Source organism: Octopus sinensis, linkage group LG6 (genome assembly GCF_006345805.1).
Source record: "Octopus sinensis linkage group LG6, ASM634580v1, whole genome shotgun sequence".
NCBI classification, from domain to species: Eukaryota; Metazoa; Mollusca; class Cephalopoda; order Octopoda; family Octopodidae; genus Octopus; species Octopus sinensis.
Window position 1 is genome coordinate 1 of NC_043002.1, and position 20,525 is coordinate 20,525.

Below are 20,525 nucleotides of genomic sequence, written 5' to 3' on the forward strand. Positions count from 1 at the left end.
GGCCCTTAGATTCATCAGTAAGGAATAGCCAAATCGGAACAGATATTTTTCACGAGGCATTCACGTCCATGCCTCGCCAATATCTGACCTAAAATTTTCAAATCGTCGCACTCGCGCCAAATTTATCGGCAGCAAATAAATATAAGCCGCCGATTCCATTACGGAACTAACCAGAAAATTCATAATTAATCAATATAGGGAGGCAAAAAAATTTTGTAGAATTCTTTTGCCCCCAGCGGCCTAGTGGGAAAAATAAATAGTCATAAACCATTTTTAAATTCAATATCACAATCAAGGAACGGCCATAATAGGCCATTCACCCACTAGAAATAACAGCCAAAAAGCTTCAACCGCAAAATAACATTAATTCTGTAAACCAGGAGAAAATTAAAAAAAACATTTACCCTGAAATTCCTTATACGATGCACCGTTTCGTCTACTGTTAATGGTAAACTAACCTGATTAAATTAAATCAAGCCAATCTACCATAGGCCCTTAGATTCATCAGTAAGGAATAGCCAAATCGGAAAAGATATTTTTCACGAGGCATTCACGTCCATGCCTCGCCAATATCTGACCTAAAATTTTCAAATCGTCGCACTCGCGCCAAATTTATCGGCAGCAAATAAATATAAGCCGCCGATTCCATTACGGAACTAACCAGAAAATTCATAATTAATCAATATAGGGAGGCAAAAAAATTTTGTAGAATTCTTTTGCCCCCAGCAGCCTAGTGGGAAAAAATTAAATAGTCATAAACCATTTTTAAATTCAATATCACAATCAAGGAACGGCCATAATAGGCCATTCACCCACTAGAAATAACAGCCAAAAAGCTTCAACCGCAAAATAACATTAATTCTGTAAACCAGGAGAAAATTAAAAAAAACATTTACCCTGAAATTCCTTATACGATGCACCGTTTCGTCTACTGTTTAATGGTAAACTAACCTATGGTAGGTTGGCTTGATTTAATTTAATCAGGTTAGTTTACCATTAAACAGTAGACGAAACGGTGCATCGTATAAGGAATTTCAGGGTAAATGTTTTTTTTAATTTTCTCCTGGTTTACAGAATTAATGTTATTTTGCGGTTGAAGCTTTTTGGCTGTTATTTCTAGTGGGTGAATGGCCTATTATGGCCGTTCCTTGATTGTGATATTGAATTTAAAAATGGTTTATGACTATTTAATTTTTTCCCACTAGGCCGCTGGGGGCAAAAGAATTCTACAAAATTTTTTTGCCTCTCTATATTGATTAATTATGAATTTTCTGGTTAGTTCCGTAATGGAATCGGCGGCTTATATTTATTTGCTGCCGATAAATTTGGCGCGAGTGCGACGATTTGTTTTAGGTCAGATATTGGCGAGGCATGGACGTGAATGCCTCGTGAAAAATATCTTTTCCGATTTGGCTATTCCTTACTGATGAATCTAAGGGCCTATGGTAGATTGGCTTGATTTAATTTAATCAGGTTAGTTTACCATTAAACAGTAGACGAAACGGTGCATCATATAAGGAATTTCAGGGTAAATGTTTTTTTTAATTTTCTCCTGGTTTACAGAATTAATGTTATTTTGCGGTTGAAGCTTTTTGGCTGTTATTTCTAGTGGGTGAATGGCCTATTATGGCCGTTCCTTGATTGTGATATTGAATTTAAAAATGGTTTATGACTATTTAATTTTTTCCCACGATCACAAGTTATGCAGATGATACAAAAGTTTCACAGGCAATACAGAACCCTGAGGACACTAAACACCTGCAATGTGAGCTGGACGAAATATACAAGTGGGCTGAAAAGAATAGCATGCAGTTCAATGCTGGAAAGTTTCAAGCTTTATACTATCAGCATGCAAAACTGAATGCAATACCCAATGAATACACTGGACCCGGAGGGATTGCAATCCCAGAGGCACAATCAGTGCGTGACCTGGGTATTCACATGAGTGATGACGCGACCTTTCATGTACATGTTGCTAAACTGACAATGAAATGTAGACGGCTGGCTGGATGGATTCTTAGAACCTTTAGAACGAGAACAAAAAACCATGATGGTCCTCTGGAAGACACTTGTCCTAAGCCACTTTGACTATTGCTCTCAGCTATGGTCACCATCCAGTGTCAAGTTGATCACAGAACTTGAGGCGATCCAACGAAGCTACACAAAGAAGATAGCCTCTATGCAGAATGTAAGCTACTGGGAAAGACTCAAGAGATTAAAATTATATTCTCTGGAGCGTAGGCGGGAAAGATATGCCATAATATACATCTGGAAGATCCTGGAGGGAAGTGTCCTGAACTTTGGCATCGAGAGTTACGCAAATGCCAGAACTGGGCGCCACTGCGTGGTGCCTAGGACTCCAAACCTGCCATCAAGATGTAGGACAAGATTCTGTGATAGCCTGGGCTTCCGAGGCCCACAGCTCTTCAATATCCTCCCGAAGAACCTGAGAGACCTGCATGGGGTGGATACAGATGTCTTTAAAATGAAGCTGGATCTCTTCCTGTCAGGTGTCCCAGATGAACCAACTTCACGGCAGGAGGGGCAGATGAGGGCAGCTGCATCGAACTCTCTCATGCACCAAATAGCAGTTGCTAGAAAGCCTCCATGAAGTGAAACCAAGTAGCAACACCAAATGGCGTTGCCCCAGCATGGCCACAGCTCATAAGCTGAAACTAGAATCATCAATCAATCAATCATATGTATATATTATATATATATGTATATATATGTATATATATATATATATTATATATATATATATATTATATATATATATATGTATATATATATATATATATATATATATATATGTATATGTATATATATAGTATATATATATATATGTATATATATATGTTATATATATATATATGTATATATATATATATATGTATTATATATGTATATATATGTATATTGTATATGTATATGTATATGTATATGTTATATATATATTATATATATATGTATATGTATATGTATGTATATGTATGTATATGTATATATATATGTATATGTATATGTATATGTATATATATGTATATGTATATGTATATGTATGTATATGTATATATATATGTATATGTATGTATATGTATATGTATATATGTATATGTATATGTATATGTATATGTATATATGTATATGTATATATATATGTATATGTATATGTATGTATATATATATATATGTATATGTATATAATATTATATATGTATATGTATATGTATATGTAATATATATATATATATATGTGTATATATATATGTATATATATTATATATATATATTTATATATATTGTATATATATATATATATAATATATATATATTATATATATATATGTATATATATATATGTTATATATATATATATATTTATATATATATGTTATATATATATATATTGTATATATATATATATGTATATATATATATATTTATATATATATGTATATATATTTATATATATGTGTGTATATATTATATATTTATATATATTGTATATATATTTATATATGTGTGTATATATATATATATTATATATATATGTATATATATTTATATATATGTGTGTATATATATATATAATATATATATATATATAATATATATATATATATATATATATATATATAACTTAGAAAGGTTTTGGCCAGTATTGGCCCAGGCCATGTCTAACTTAATAGCACCACCTGGTGAAGTCTTTCAGTTCACATTTGGGCACCAAGGCCCATTCGAGCAGAGAGTTATTGTTTGCGGAGACATATCCGGGTGTGGGTGGTTTGTCCGGTACTGTTTGAAGGAATTTGTCCAAAGACTTCTTGAATTTTGTGTGGTCAGTTTCTTTTTTGACGTGCCCTGGTGTAATGTTGAAGAGAGCAGGTCCAATTGAGGTGAAATAGTTGTGCCGTATTGTCGTTATGTGATGTGATTTAGATTTTTGTTGTGGACGGATGGCACGTGGTCCAAGCCTTGGATGCATTTTGAAGGTGATGCCAACATCATTCGGACAGTGCTGGTGGAATATTTACCACATCATACAGATAATGTAGCGTTCACGGCGTCGTTGGAGTGAATACAATTTCAGCTTCTCTAGTCTACCCCAGTAGTCAAGGTCTGACATGCCATCTATCTTTTTTGTGATTGACCTTTGGGGAGCTTCAATTCTCATAATATTTTGTTTTGTGTAGGGAGACCACAGTGGACAGCAGTATTCAAGGTGGGGTTGGGCAAAAGTGGAGAAGAGAAGGATAATAGCGTGGGAATCTCTCGACTGGAAGGTTCTGAGTATCCAGGAACACATTCTGCGGGCCATGTCAACTTTGCTGCTTATATGTGTAGCCCAGCTTATGTTGTTGTCCACTGTTACTCCCAGGTCTCTGATGTTGTTGGATGCCATGAGAATTTCTCCAGAAGGAAGAGGGTATGGGAGTTTCAGAGCGTCCTCCCTTCCAAAGTGGATCAGTTCAATTTGTCTTCATTTAGCAACATTTTATTCTTTTCCGCCCATTGGACACAGCCAGTAGGTCTGACTGAAGGTTTATTCGGTCATCCACGCCATTGATGACCTTCTGGAGCTTGGAGTCATCAGCGAAGGTTCTGATGTTACTGTGTTTGATGGTATCAGTAATATCATTTATGTAGATGATGAAGAGAAGTGGGCCCAACACAGTGCCTTGTGGGACACCACTGCTGACTTTGGCTGGGCTGGATTTGACTCCTTCGACTACAACATGTTGGGTTCTGTTAGAGAGGAAGCACTTGATCCACTGCAGCAACTTTCCAGTGACACCAATATTGGACAGCTTTCTCAGAAGGATCTTATGATCAACCCTGTCAAAGGCCTTGCTGAAATCAAGGTAGATGACATCAGTGTTGGAACCTTCTCCCAAGGCTCTCAAAATGTCATCAAAATGATGCAGTAGCTGCGTCAGGCAATCTCTCCCATTACGGAATCCATGCTGGTTGGGGTTCAGCATATTATGCCTCTCAAGGAAGTGAGTCATACGTGATCTCAGCACCCCCTCAAATACCTTGATGATATGAGAGGTGAGTGAGATTGGACGGTAATTCACGACAAGCGATTTGTTTCCTTTTTTGAAAACTGGGACAACAGACTGGGATAGAAGGTCCTCTGGTATATATCCATATATATATATGTATATATATATATATATGTATGTATTCTTTATTTAAAGCAGCAGAAAATTCAACAAAACCTGATACTCTGAGTTTCCCGTTGCCAACATATATATATATATATATATATATATATATATATATGTGTATGTATATATATATGTATATATGTGTGTATATATATGTGTATGTATATATATATGTATATGTGTGTATATATATATGTGTGTATATATATATGTGTATATATATATATGTATGTATATATATTTATTATTATTTATTTGTCTAGTTTCAGCTCACAAGCTGTGGCCATGCTGGGGCACTGCCATTTGGTGTTGCTACATGATTTTACTTCACGAATGCTTTTTAGCAATTGCCATTTGGTGCATGAGAGAGTTCGATGCAGCTGCCCTCATCTGCACCTCCTGCAGTGAAGTTGGTTCATCTGGGACACCTGACAGGAAGAGATCCAGCTCCATTTTAAAGACATCTGTATCCACCCCATGCAGGTTTCTTAGGTTCTTCGGGAGGATATTGAAGAGCTGTGCGCCTCGGAAGCCCAGGCTATCACAGTATCTTGTCCTACATCTTGATGGCAAATTTGGAGTCCTAGGCACCACGCAGTGGCGCCCAGTTCTGGCATTTGCGTAACTCTCGATGCCAAAGTTCAGGACACTTCCCTCCAGGATCTTCCAGATGTATATTATGGCATATCTTTCCCGCCTACGCTCCAGGGAATATAATTTTAATCTCTTGAGTCTTTCCCAGTAGCTTACATTCTGCATAGAGGCTATCTTCTTTGTGTAGCTTCGTTGGATCGCCTCAAGTTCTGTGATCAACTTGACACTGGATGGTGACCATAGCTGAGAGCAATAGTCAAAGTGGCTTAGGACAAGTGTCTTCCAGAGGATCATCATGGTTTCTTGTTCTCTTGTTCTAAAGGTTCTAAGAATCCAGCCAGCCAGCCGTCTACATTTCATTGTCAGTTTAGCAATATGTACATGAAAGGTCGCGTCATCACTCATGTGAATACCCAGGTCACGCACTGATTGTGCCTCTGGGATTGCAGTCCCTCCAGGTCCAGTGTATTCATTGAGTATTGTATTCAGTTTTGCATGCTGATAGTATAAAGCTTGAAACTTTTCAGCATTGAACTGCATGCTATTCTTTTCAGCCCACTTGTATATTTCGTCCAGCTCACATTGCAGGTGCTTAGTGTCTTCAGGGTTCTGTATTGCCTGTGAAACTTTTGTATCATCTGCATAACTTGTGATCGTGGCTCTCTGCGTGGCTGAGGGCATGTCTGAGAGGGCCAGTAGTGGTCCCAAAACAGTGCCCTGCGGAATACCGCTCGCTATTTGCGTATTAGTGGAAGTGGCACCATTGGCTACTACCACCTGACTTCTATCCTTCAGAAAGTCATGAAACCATTCTCCCAATTTTCCAACTATGCCAAGATCACGCAGTTTGTGACATATCATTTCATGATCGACTTTATCAAAAGCATTTGCAAACCATTTGAGTGGTTGAGCAGTCGTTTCAGCACCCAGTCATAGTGTTGTAGGAGCTGAGTTAAGCAGCTTCTTCCTGGTCAGAAACCATGTTGGGTGTCAGGCAGCAAGTTATTTTCTTCAAGGAAGGTGATTAGTTTTCTTCTGACTATTCGTTCCATGACTTTGCTGATGTGTGAGGTCAGAGAGATAGGTCTGTAGTTCTTGGCCTCCGCTCTGTTACCTCCTTTATGAATAGGGCATATTTTACCTTCCTTCAGTTTTCTTGGAAGTTTGCCAGCTGCAAGGAAGCTCTGAAAGAGGAACTGTAGTGGTCTTGCTAGGACTCTCTTACATACTTTTAGAAGGATTGCTGGGAATCCATCTGGGCCAGTAACTGAGTTTGTTTTCATTTCATCAATAGCCTTTATTACATCGTCTTCCTTTATATCGATGTAATTTATCGTCGCCGCCTCTGATTTTATATCTGCAGTGGTAAAGAAGTCAGTTGGATTGCTGACTTGAAAATGCCCAAGGGGTTGAGTGAAAACACTCTTGAATTGCTCATTTAGTATTTCACTTACGCTCATTGGATTTCCTGTGAATGCACCATCCTTTTCAAGGAGTGGCCCTATCCTACAGTGCACCGTAGCTGTTTCTTTGGCATACCTGTAGAAAGCTCTGGGGTTAGATTTTATGTTGTCTATAGCCCAGGCTTCTTTGTCTGCTCTTTCTTTTTCATGAGAGAGTTGCAGACATTTTTCAATTTCCAACAGTTTTATTTTCAGGCGGGACTTTTCACTGCTTTCAATTTGTTTGTTTAGGCGATTTGAAAATTTTGTACGCCGTCTCATTAGAATTTTCCTCTCTCTGGGGATTTTGTTCTTGTGTACAGTGGCCTTTCTCTCTGGGACACATTTGTAGCATATGGCTTGCATTACAGACATGAATTGTTAAGTTTCATGTCGATGTCTGGCGAGGAGAGACATTCAGGCCAGTTTTGTTTGAGGATCTCTTTCTCAATTTGTTTCCAGTTTGCCTTATGGAAGTTCAAGCTGGAAAGATTCTGAGAGTTTCTTGTAGACTGCATGTCCATGCTTTCCTTTGGCCCGTATATGGTCAACTCTACCATGTTGTGATCCGAGAATAGTGTTGGTGTTACTTTCACATTATGGATGAGATCCATATTATTTGTGAAGCAGAGATCCAGTATGTTACCTGCCCTGGTTGGTTGGAGTATTATTTGCTCCATGTACAGAGTATTGATGAGGTTCAGGAGGGACCTCGCCTGTCCTTGTTCACATCGTGTCATTCCTGGGAGAGAAAGGCCCTCGGGCCATCTGACATTGGGCAGATTGAAGTTTCCTATAAGAAGTACACTTATGTGTTGTTCTAATGTGACTAGGGCTTATTCTATTTTTGTAAGGCAGTCTTCAAACTTGCCTACATGGCTTGGGGCATCTGGAGGGCGATATGTAGCACATATAACTACACCAAGTTGCCTTATATGTACAATTAGTGTGTCACACACCGAATTTGAGTATGACAAAAGGACCTGGGGTGTGAGGTCCTCGCGGATGTACATGGCAACTCCACCATGACTCCTTTGTTTTCTGTCGGTCTTTAATACAACATACTGTGGTATGTGTATTTCTGCATCTGCTATGTCCGGTTTCAGGTGTGTTTCCGTAAGTGCTATGCATAAGGCTGGATTGCATGCAACAAGGTCTGTCGAGAAAGGGATTTTTGTCCTGTTACTGAGTGTTAGCAGTCCTCTGATGTTCAGTAGGAGCATCGAGGTGATGTGTATGCTGTTGCCAGTGGTGTCCATATATGTATATATATATATATATATATATATATATATATATATATATATATAATAAATATTAGGGAATAAATCCAAATTTACAGGGAAAAAAAATCAGATTTAGGATTAAATCCAATTTTATAGTAAAATATTATAAAATATTATTAGAGACAAAACCACTATTTTGCAAAACAAACAAGGAAAGACTTAATCATACATAAAATTTTAATAAATAGTCAAAAAAACCGCCACTACAATCGTTTCTTGTCTTGACTTCATAATTTGAAACTGACTTATTGGAAGTCCACCTGAAGATTGTCGATCAAGACAAGAAACGATTGTAGTGGCGGTTTTTTTGACTATTTATTAAAATTTTATGTATTGATTAAGTCTTTCCTTGTTTGTTTTGCAAAATAGTGGTTTTGTCTCTAATAATATTTTATATATATATATATATATACATATATATATATATATATAACGTTAGGTCTCACCATGGAAATGACTAGAGACCGAGACCTATGGAAGTATGCTGTGCGTGAGAAGACCCGGCAAGACTAGTGAAGCCATAACCCGTGGCCCCTACTTGGGACGTAGTCAGTCCACCTGTGCATACCTTCCTTCTTGTGACACTTGTGAAGACCTGTTGAGGCAAGTGAAAATCAAATCAAACCAAATCAAAATAGATGAACATCAATGGAATTTGTATCCTTGTGGTACCAGTGCCGGTGGCACATAAGAAAACCATCCGAGCGTGACCGTAGCCAGTACCGCATTGACTGGCCTCCGTGCTGTGGGCACGTAACAAACACCATCTGATCGTGGCCGTTCGCCAGCCTCGTCTGGCACCTGTGTCGGTGGCACATAAGAAAACACCATCCGAGCGTGGTCGTCTGCCAGCCTCGTCTGGCACCTGTGTCGGTGGCACATAAAACCACCCACTACACTCTCAGAGTGGTAGGCGTTAGGAAGGGCATCCAGCTGTAGAAACACTGCCAGATCTGACTGGCCTGGTGCAGCCTTCGGGCTTGCCAGAACCCAGTTGAACCATCCAACCCATGCTAGCATGGAGAACGGACGTTAAACGATGATGATGATGATGATGATGTGTATATATATATGTATATGTATATATATATATATATATATATATATTATATATATATATAATAAATATTAGGGAATAAATCCAAATTTACAGGGAAAAAAAATCAGATTTAGGATTAAATCCAATTTTATAGTAAAATATTATAAAATATTATTAGAGACAAAACCACTATTTTGCAAAACAAACAAGGAAAGACTTAATCAATACATAAAATTTTAATAAATAGTCAAAAAAACCGCCACTACAATCGTTTCTTGTCTTGACTTCATAATTTGAAACTGACTTATTGGAAGTCCACCTGAAGATTGTCGATCAAGACAAGAAACGATTGTAGTGGCGGTTTTTTTGACTATTTATTAAAATTTTATGTATTGATTAAGTCTTTCCTTGTTTGTTTTGCAAAATAGTGGTTTTGTCTCTAATAATATTTTATATATATATATATATATATATATATATATATATATAACGTTAGGTCTCACCATGGAAATGACTAGAGACCGAGACCTATGGAAGTATGCTGTGCGTGAGAAGACCCGCAAGACTAGTGAAGCCATAACCCGTGGCCCCTACTTGGGACGTAGTCAGTCCACCTGTGCATACCTTCCTTCTTGTGACACTTGTGAAGACCTGTTGAGGCAAGTGAAAATCAAATCAAACCAAATCAAAATAGATGAACATCAATGGAATTTGTATCCTTGTGGTACCAGTGCCGGTGGCACATAAGAAAACCATCCGAGCGTGACCGTAGCCAGTACCGCATTGACTGGCCTCCGTGCTGTGGGCACGTAACAAACACCATCTGATCGTGGCCGTTCGCCAGCCTCGTCTGGCACCTGTGTCGGTGGCACATAAGAAAACACCATCCGAGCGTGGTCGTCTGCCAGCCTCGTCTGGCACCTGTGTCGGTGGCACATAAAACCACCCACTACACTCTCAGAGTGGTAGGCGTTAGGAAGGGCATCCAGCTGTAGAAACACTGCCAGATCTGACTGGCCTGGTGCAGCCTTCGGGCTTGCCAGAACCCAGTTGAACCATCCAACCCATGCTAGCATGGAGAACGGACGTTAAACGATGATGATGATGATGATGATGTGTATATATATATGTATATGTATATATATATATATATGTATACATATATGTATACCAGAGTAAACACATAAATGTGAAACAAGGTGGAAAAAGAGCACTCAAATACCAGGGGTAGAGTAATATGCTTTATTTAAAAGCAGCAGAAATTCAACAAAACCTGTTACTCTGAGTTTCATGTTTCCGTTCGTCGGACAGTTTTTGTTAGAATCTAGCAAAAACTGTCCGACAAACGGGAATGTGAGACTCAGGTTTTGTTGAATTTCTGCTGCTTTTAAATAAATTATATATATGTATATATATGTGTATATATATATGTGTATATATATATATGTGTATATATATATATGTGTATATATATGTGTATATATATATATGTGTATATATATATATATATATATGTGTATCATCATCATCATCATTTAACGTCCGCTTTCCATGCTAGCATGGGTTGGACGGTTCAACTGGGGTCTGGGGAGCCCGAAGGCTGCACCAGGCCAGTCAGATCTGGCAGTGTTTCTACAGCTGGATGCCCTTCCTAACGCCAACCACTCCGAGAGTGTAGTGGGTGATTTTATGTGCCACCGACACAGGTGCCAGACGAGGCTGGCGAACGGCCACGCTTGGATGGTATTTTTATGTGCCACCGACACAGGTGCCAGACGAGGCTGACGAACGGCCACGATCGGATGGTGTTTCTTACGTGCCCACAGCACGGAGGCCAGTCGATGCGGTACTAGCTACGGCCACGTTCGGATGGATTTCTTGTGTGCCACCGGCACTGGTACCACAAAGATACAAATTCCATTGATGTTCATCCATTTTATTTTGATTTTCACTTTCACTTGCCTCAAAAGGTCTTCACAAGTGTCACAAGAAGGAAGGTATGCACAGGTGGACTGACTACGTCCCAGGTTGGGGCCACGGATTATGGCCTGACTAGTCTTGCCGGGTCTTCGGATGGTGTTTTTATGTGCCACCGACACAGGTGCCTAGTCTTGCCGGGTTTTCGGATGGTGTTTTTATGTGCCACCGACACAGGTGCCGGATGAGGCTGGCGAACGGCCACGATCGGATGGTGTTTGTTACGTGCCCACAGCACGGAGGCCAGTCGATGCAGTACTGGCTACGGCCACGTTCGGATGGTTTTCTTGTGTGCCACCGGCACTGGTACCACAAAGATACAAATTCCATTGATATTCATCTATTTTGATTTGTTTTGATTTTCACTTGCCTCAACAGGTCTTCACAAGTGTCACAAGAAGGAAGGTATGCACAGGTGAATTGACTACGTCCCAGGTAGGGGCCACGGGTTATGGCCTGACTAGTCTTGCCGGGTCTTCGGATGGTGTCTTTATGTGCCACCGACACAGGTGCCAGATGAGGCTGGCGAACGGCCACGATTGGATGGTGTTTGCTATGTGCCCACAGCACGGAGGCCAGTCGATGCGGTACTGGCTACGGCCACGTTCGGATGGTTTTCTGGTGTGCCACCGGCACTAGTAACAAAGATACAAATTCCATTGATGATCATCTATTTTATTTTGATTTTCACTTTCACTTGCCTCAACAGGTCTTCACAAGTGTCACAAGAAGGAAGGTATGCACAGGTGGACTGACTACGTCCCAGGTAGGGGCCACGGGTTATGGCCTGACTACTCTTGCCGGCTCTTCTCATGCACAGCATACTTCCATAGGTCTCGGTCTCTAGTCATTTCCTTGGTGAGACCTAAAGTTCGAAGGTCGTGCTTCACCACCTCGTCCCAGGTTTTCCTGGGTCTACCTCTTCCACAGGTTCCCTCAACTGCTAGGGTGTAGCACTTTTGCACACAACTATCTACAGCCATTCTTGTCACATGACCATACCAGCGCAGCCGTCTCTCTTGCACACCACAATTGACGCTTCTTAGGTTCAACTTTTCTCTCAAGGTTCTTACACTCTGACGATTATGAACACTGACATTACACATCCATCGGAGCATACTGGCTTCATTTCTTGCAAGCTTACGCATATCCTCAGCAGTCATGGCCCATGTTTCACTACCATGTAGCATGGCTGTACGTACACATGCATCATACAGTCTGCCTTTTACTCTGAGCGAGAGGCCTTTTGTCACCAGCAGGGGTAAGAGCTCTCTAAACTTTGCCCAATCTATTCTTACTCTAGCAGTTACACTTTCAGCACACCCACCCCCGCTACTGACTTGGTCTCCTAGGTAGCGGAAGCTATCAACTACTTCTGGTTTGTCTCCCTGGAACCTGGTAGAAGTTGGTCTCTGCACGTTTCAAGTGTTTATTGCTCCTGAGCATCTGCCACAGACAAAAACTATTTTCCTAGTTAGCCTTCCTTTGACATTGCTGCACCTCTTATGTGTCCATAGCTTACACTTGGTGCACCTTATAGAGTTTCTACCTACACCTTTTCTACAGATCGAGCAGGGCCATCTACCTGAAGTCGTTTGTGATTGGTCCACCTTCCTACTTATTAGGACTTTGGTTTTGGCTAGGTTGATTCTAAGGCCCTTCGATTCTAATCCTTGTTTCCACACCTGAAACTTCTCCTCCAGTTCTGATAGTGACTCAGCAATTAGAGCAAGGTCATCAGCATAGAGGAGCTCCCAGGGGCATCCTGTCTTGAATTCTTCCGTTATTGCCTGGAGGACTATGATAAATAGGTGGGGACTGAGGACTGAACCTTGGTGGACCCCAACCTCTACCCGGAATTCTTCACTGTACTCGTTGCCAACCCTCACCTTACTAGCAGCGTCTCTGTACATGGCTTGCACAGCTCTCACTAACCATTCATCTATCCCTAGTTTCCTCATTGACCACCAGATAAGGGATCGGGGGACCCTGTCAAAGGCTTTCTCCAAGTCAACAAAAGCCAGGTACAAGGGCTTGTCTTTGGCTAGGTATTTCTCCTGCAGCTGTCTTACCAGGAATATAGCATCAGTAGTACTTTTCCCTGGCACGAACCCAAACTGCATATCATCTAAGCTAACTCTCTCTCTAATTAGTTGGGCTATAACCCTCTCCGTAACCTTCATTACCTGATCCAGCAGCTTGATACCTCTGTAATTATTTGTATCTAGGGCGTCGCCTTTACCTTTGTAGCAGTTGACTATTATGCTGCTACACCAGTCATTGGGTATGACTCTCTCGTGTATCACCTGGTTAACTATACAGGTGACTAAGCTATAGCCGACACCACCAGATATTTTGAGCATCTCTGCAGTAATTCCTGATGGGCCTGGGGCTTTCCCTGTTTTCATGCTTCTAATTGCCTTATCTACTAAGGAACTGTTAACTCGGATTGCTGGTCCCTCTGTTGGGTCGACATTCGGCAGACTCTCTTTATCCCATTCATTTTCTTCATTCAGCAACCTTTCATAGTGGCGTCTCCAAGCCTCTCTCTTTGCATCCTCATTTAGCGCAAGTGAACCGTCATCCTTGCGAACACCTTCTCTCTCCTACCACGTCACGATTCTCTCTCACACACTGTCTTGCAACACGAAATACCTCAAGTCTTTCATCCTCACGGCGCAGGACATTGGCAAATTTTTCCTTATCTGCCTCCCCTCTGGCTAGATAGACCTGTCTCCTGGCTTCCCTTCTGGCAGTCTGATACACTTCCCTGCTACCACCACCGTTCTTCCAGGCCTTCCAAGCCTGTTTCTTTTGTCTAATAGCCCTGTCAACAATATTGTTCCACCACCACGTTATTTTGGGTCTTAAGGGACTTTGCACCAGCCACAGATCTGTTCAGCGGCTTTCAGCAGGTTGTCCCTCAGAAGCGTCCAGTTGTCTTCTACCCCATGCGTAGCTATACTCCCTTCCATTTCGTCTAAGGCTTCAAATAACATATCTCTAAATCTCTGTCCATTCGCAGGGTCTTTAAGCTTCCAGACCCTTCTTCTCCATGTTGGTCGTCTTCTAGTCGCCCTCTTAGTCCTGATCCTAAAGTCACTAACTACCAGTCTATGTTGTGGGGTGCATTCTTCGCCTGGGAAGGTTTTGGCATTTATAAGCAGCCATCTTTCCCTTTTTCTGGCAAGGATGTAGTCGATTTGGCTAGTATGCCGGCCCGATCGGTAGGTGACCAGGTGGCTTGTCGGTTTCCTGAAGTTAGTGTTGCAAACCATAAGACTATTCGCATCGCAGAACTCCAGCAGCCTGGTTCCCTCCTCGTTGCGGGAACCATAACCGTAGCCTCCATGCACGCCATGGAAGCCCCCAGCACATCGTCCAACATGCCCATTGAAGTCACCAGCCACAAAGAGAAGGTCCCTGTTGTTCGTCAATGAGGTGGTCTGCAGTAGGGTGTCATAGAAACGGTCTTTCTGCCCATCGGATAACCCTGGCTGAGGGGCATAGGCCGATATAATAGTTGCTAAACTATGATGGAGCACTAATCTAATCTTAATTATTCTGTCACATACTCTGACTACCTCGATTACCTTATCTACCCATTTTTCGGCGATAAGCATACCCACACCCCCGACCCCGTCAGTATTCCCAGCCCAGAAAATCTTGTACCTCTGTCCTTTGCCTGTGAGGAACCTAGCAGAACCTCCTCTCCACCTCACTTCTTGAATGCAGCATATATCCACACACCTCCGTTCAAGCAATTCAACGATCTCGCCAGATCTGCCTTTCAGTGTGAGATCTGCCTTTCAGTGTGAATCTGCCTTTCAGTGTGCAGATCTGCCTTTCAATATATATATGTATATATGTATATATATATGTATATACATCATCATCATCATCGTTTAGCGTCTGCTTTCCATGCTGGCATGGGTTGGACGGTGCAACTGGGGTCTGTGAAGCCAGAAGGCTGCACCAGGCCCAGTCTGATCTGGCAATGTTTCTACGGCTGGATGCCCTTCCTAATGCCAACCACTCCATCAGTGTAGTGGGTGCTTTTTATGTGCCACCGGCACAGGTGCCAGACGAGGCTGGCAAACGGCCACGATCGGATGGTGCTTTTAAGTGCCACCGGCACAGAGGCCAGGCGAGGCTTGCAACGGCCACGATTGGATGGTGCTTTTTACGTGCCACCAGCACGGAAGCCAGTCGGGGTGGCGCTGGCAATGGCCACGTTTGGATGGCTCTCTTATGTGCCACCGGCACTGGTATCACAGCTACAATTTCCATTGATGTTGATCGATTTCGATTTTCACTTGCCTCAACAGGTCTTCACAAGTAGAGTTTTGTGTCCTAAGAAGGAAAGGTATGCATAAGTGGACTGAGGCCATGGGTGATGGTCTCACTTGTCCTGCCGGGTCTTCTCATGCACAGCATACTTCCAAAGGTCTCAGTCTCTAGTCATTTCCTCAGTGAGACCTAAAGTTCGAAGGTCGTGCTTCACCACCTCATCCCAGGTTTTCCTGGGTCTACCTCTTCCACAGGTTCTCTCAACAGCTAGGGTGTGGCACTTTTTCACACAACTATCTTCATCCATTCTCGCCACATGACCATACCAGCGCAAACGTCTCTCTTGCACACCATAACTGATGCTTCTTAGGTCCAACTTCTCTCTCAAGGTACTTACACTCTGTCGAGTATGAACACTGACATTACACATCCATTGGAGCATACTGGCTTCATTTCTTGCGAGCTTACGTATATCCTCAGCAGTCACGGCCCATGTTTCACTACCATGTAGCATGGCTGTATGTACACATGCATCATACAGTCTGCTTTTTACTCTGAGCGAGAGGCCTTTAGTCACCAGCAGAGGTAAGAGCTCTCTGAACTTTGCCCAAGCTATTATATAAATATATATATATACATATGTATATATATATATATGTATATATATGTATATACATATGTATATATATATATATGTATATATATATGTATATATACATATATATAAATATATATATACATATGTATATATGTATATGACCTCCGTAATTCTATGATGGACCGTGAAGTCTGGCATAGCATAGAAAGTATGTATGTATATATTTATATGCATATATACATACACACACGCACACACTAAAGTCCACAAATTGCTGTGTAAATAAATATGAACAATAAAAAATGGAAGGTTTGTAATAGGGAAGAAGAAGTAGCAGGAATGCATTTGGTGTTGTGTATAGGGAATGTATAGGCTGAAGATGACCCATTAGCTGTTGTGTATAGGGAATGTATAGGCTGAAGATGACCCATTAGCTGTTGTGTATAGGGAATGTATAGGCTGAAGATGACCCATTAGCTGTTGTGTATAGGGAATGTATAGGCTGAAGATGACCCATTAGCTGTTGTGTATAGGGAATGTATAGGCTGAAGATGACCCATTAGCTGTTGTGTATAGGGAATGTATAGGCTGAAGATGACCCATTAGCTGTTGTGTATAGGGAATGTATAGGCTGAAGATGACCCATTAGCTGTTGTGTATAGGGAATGTATAGGCTGAGGATGACCCATTAGCTGTTGTGTATAGGGAATGTATAGGCTGAAGATGACACATTAGCTGTTGTGTTTGTGGATTTGAGAAAGTGGATGGGCTAAGTTTGCTGCGGAATGGGTTGAGAACATTGTTGTGTTAATCAAGAAAGCATTCCTTGAAGTAAGTCATTTGAAGAGAATATTCAATGCTACTCTATACAACATTTTGTTGTAAAGTTTGTATAAGTTATATTTTGATGATCAAGGTACAGTGGAAATGGTAAGTAGAGGGGCTGGTTATGGGTTTGAGAGGTGAAAAAACAGGTATTGCAACTGGGATGAAAGAGTAATTGAATGTTCTGGGCTGGATAATGTTTGAGGATGAGGGAACTCCTGAACAAAACTTGAAATTTTTGTCCTGTTTGTAGTAGAAGAGAAGACGTTGAAGTAAGATGAAGGTCATTTAGGGTGAGAAGTAGTGAAAAGGGCCATTTAAAAGGAAAAGTTGAACAATGGAAGGGTATATATCTTGTGTTTTTGATTTGATGAAAATCTGTTTATTTTCAGATGTAAATGAATGTAGCAATAATTCACTCAACAATTGTTCACCAAATGCTGATTGTCACAACTTTGATGGTGGATACAACTGTAGTTGTAAGTCTGGCTTTACTGGAGATGGTGCAAGTTGTAAAGGTTTGTATGATTTTAATAACAAATCATCTTGCATTTTGAAGAATAAAAATAAGACATTGAAACATTTCTGAAAGGAACAGCATCAGATGGACGGTTAATGGATCAAAATAGTGTTGGAGATTCTGATAGTTTTATTCTCTTATTTCTCTTTATACTTCCTATTTCCATCCTTTTCCAAAATAACTCCTTATATTGAACTCTACTTGACTCTAGTTAACTCTCTCATATCGTCCCAGAAACAGCTGTAAGACTACCTTTCTCTTTATAAATGTCCTTACTGATACACAATACATTCAGATGTTATTCACAACTAATACAACAAATGCTTATGCTTTAATTTACAATAAAAAAAAAACATTTTCTTTTAGTTTTATTTGGTTGTCATTTGGGATTTCAGTTTCATTCTTTTGTCAGCCAATAAGTAAAAGAAAAAAAAATCACCATTTTCTTGAAAATCTTTGAAAAATTACATAAAGAAAAATGTGATAAGTGCTTATTTGGAAACTCAGCCAAATATTTTTTTTAGCTGAAAAATGTTTTATCACTAGAAGCTTAAACTGAAACAGCATTCAAAATTTTCAAAACATAGGAAGAAATTTAAAAACATTATTCAAACTTCTTATGCCATTTTGTAAAATTAGATCTTTGATATAAGAATATATGTTTTAAAAGTGAGCTTTGATTTTAGGGCCACCAATAATACGAAATGAAAACTAATGATTTTTGTGGGGGCCAATACAATAGTTTTAAAAATTCAAGAATGATATTTTTTGTGTTAGAAATCTGAGCTTTTGTTAAAATCTAAATGTTTTTAAGGTAAATGGAATGTAAATAGATTTTTCACCAATAAAGATATTCATCTGGTGAATATGTTTTTGAAAGTAATTCTCTTTAATTAGATATTTCTTATAAAAGAATTTTCCCATTTATTATCACACAAGCTTTCAGTCTTCCTCAATTATTAAAGCATTTGCTTTTTCAACTCATTTTAAATACATTCAATTTATACCAACTTTCTCTCTCTCGCATTGAGTCGAACCAGGGGCAGCTGATGAAGGGGAATATTCCTTGTATTGTTTGTCTTGTACCCTGTTTTTTCATTGTTAAAAAAAGTCCGTTTCCTTGTTTGTTCTTATGTTTTCGTTTCTCGTTGTGTTCTACGTTTATTTGTGGTGTCCTGTACTCATATATATATATATATGCATATGTTTTATTTGTTAAATTGTTATTATATGACTGAGCGCCTCACGTTGTTTCTTATCCTCCAAGTAAGTTTATATATATATATAATATATATATATATATATATATATATATATGTATGTATGTATGTATGTCATCATCATTTAACGTCCGTTTTCCATGGGTTGGACAGTTTTGATTGAGGGCTGGCAACCAGACGGCTGCAGCAGGCTCCAATCTTGATCTGGCAGAGTTTCTACAGCTGGATGCCCTTCCTAACGCCAACCACTCCGAGTGTGTAGTGGGTGCTTTTTACGTGCCACCTGCACGGGGGCCAGTCAGGCGGTACTGACAATGACCTCGCTCGAATCTTTTTACACATGCCACCAACACAGATGCCAGTGAAGCAATGTTGGTAACGATCACACTCGAATGGTGCCCTTTTATGTGCCATGGGTACAGAAGCCAGTTGGCTGCTCTGGCAATGATCACAACGATCACGCTCGGAGGGTGTTCTTGGCACCCTACTAAGTAAATAGAGAGAAGAGAAGAGATATATACTTTAGGAGGAGAATGGTATTAGTCAAAAGAATAGAAGAGGAAAGAAGAAAAAAGGAAGAAAAATAAAAAAAAGGAATGCTAGATGGTGGTCAAGATATTGTGAGGGGGATGGGAGAGGAGAGTTATCATCATAAAAGGGATAGGAGGGAGGGATTGAAGGAAGAGATAAAAATGTAAGGAAGGAATATGTGTGAGAAATGGGAGATGGGGTGATATATTTGAAAGGCACTAAGGTGGGGAGATGGGTAAAGAAATGGTACTGGGGTGGGGTACTAAAGTGAGTAGTAAACCTGGTACAAAGTTAGCCTTGTCAAAACTTGAACCCAGAATGTAGCAATGGGCAAAATACCACTAAGCATTATGTTCACTACCTTAATAATAATAATAATAATAATAAGATAACACCGGGGGACGTTTGACATGTGAGAGCAATAAAACAGTGCTCCAAAATCTATCCACAAACATCGGAAATAAAGAGATCGCATGGAGCCAAAAAAATAGCTGACAAAGGATTGGACTATATCCGAGTAAGTAATACTCATTGAAATTTATTACTATTCTTCCAAATGAAATGATGTATTTTAACTGGATATCACCTCCAAAGCACATGTAAACATGCTTGATACATTACGATCTATCAACACCAAACTATCTCCAACCCCAAACACCATGTACAAAAAAACTACGAATAAATTAAATGATACCGGTATTGTTCAACCCAAGAATAACAATCGGGAAGTGCGTACTTTAAACTTGTAACACAAAAAGTATGAAAAACTACACGTGCAAAACAATGAGACAACAGAAATGAATGGATCGGTACCCTACAAAAATGATGACCGTCAAAACAAAGGGCCAGATGTTGTTCCTCATGTCTTGCAAATAAAACCAAAAAGGCATAAATGGACATGTGAGGAGTATATTTCTATCCTACACGCTTACTTTACAGCAGTGCTCTACCCAAAGAACGAAAACACAACAACATATACTTATAAAATATGGAAGAAAAATAACATAAATAAAGACTTGGATACAGCAA

The 20,525-nt window shown here is 40.0% G+C and overlaps 1 protein-coding gene across 1 annotated transcript in view; it reads left to right on the top strand.

The window, feature by feature from the left end:
- The first annotated feature begins 13,828 nt into the window (after positions 1-13,828).
- Positions 13,829-20,525, top strand: part of LOC115213503 (mucin-like protein) — a 144,616-nt gene continuing 137,919 nt past the window's right edge. Inside the window, exons 1-2 of the mRNA XM_036503530.1 lie at positions 13,829-13,834; positions 17,618-17,743. The gene's annotated coding sequence lies outside the window, so the exon portion shown is untranslated. The remainder of the gene's footprint in view (positions 13,835-17,617; positions 17,744-20,525) is intronic.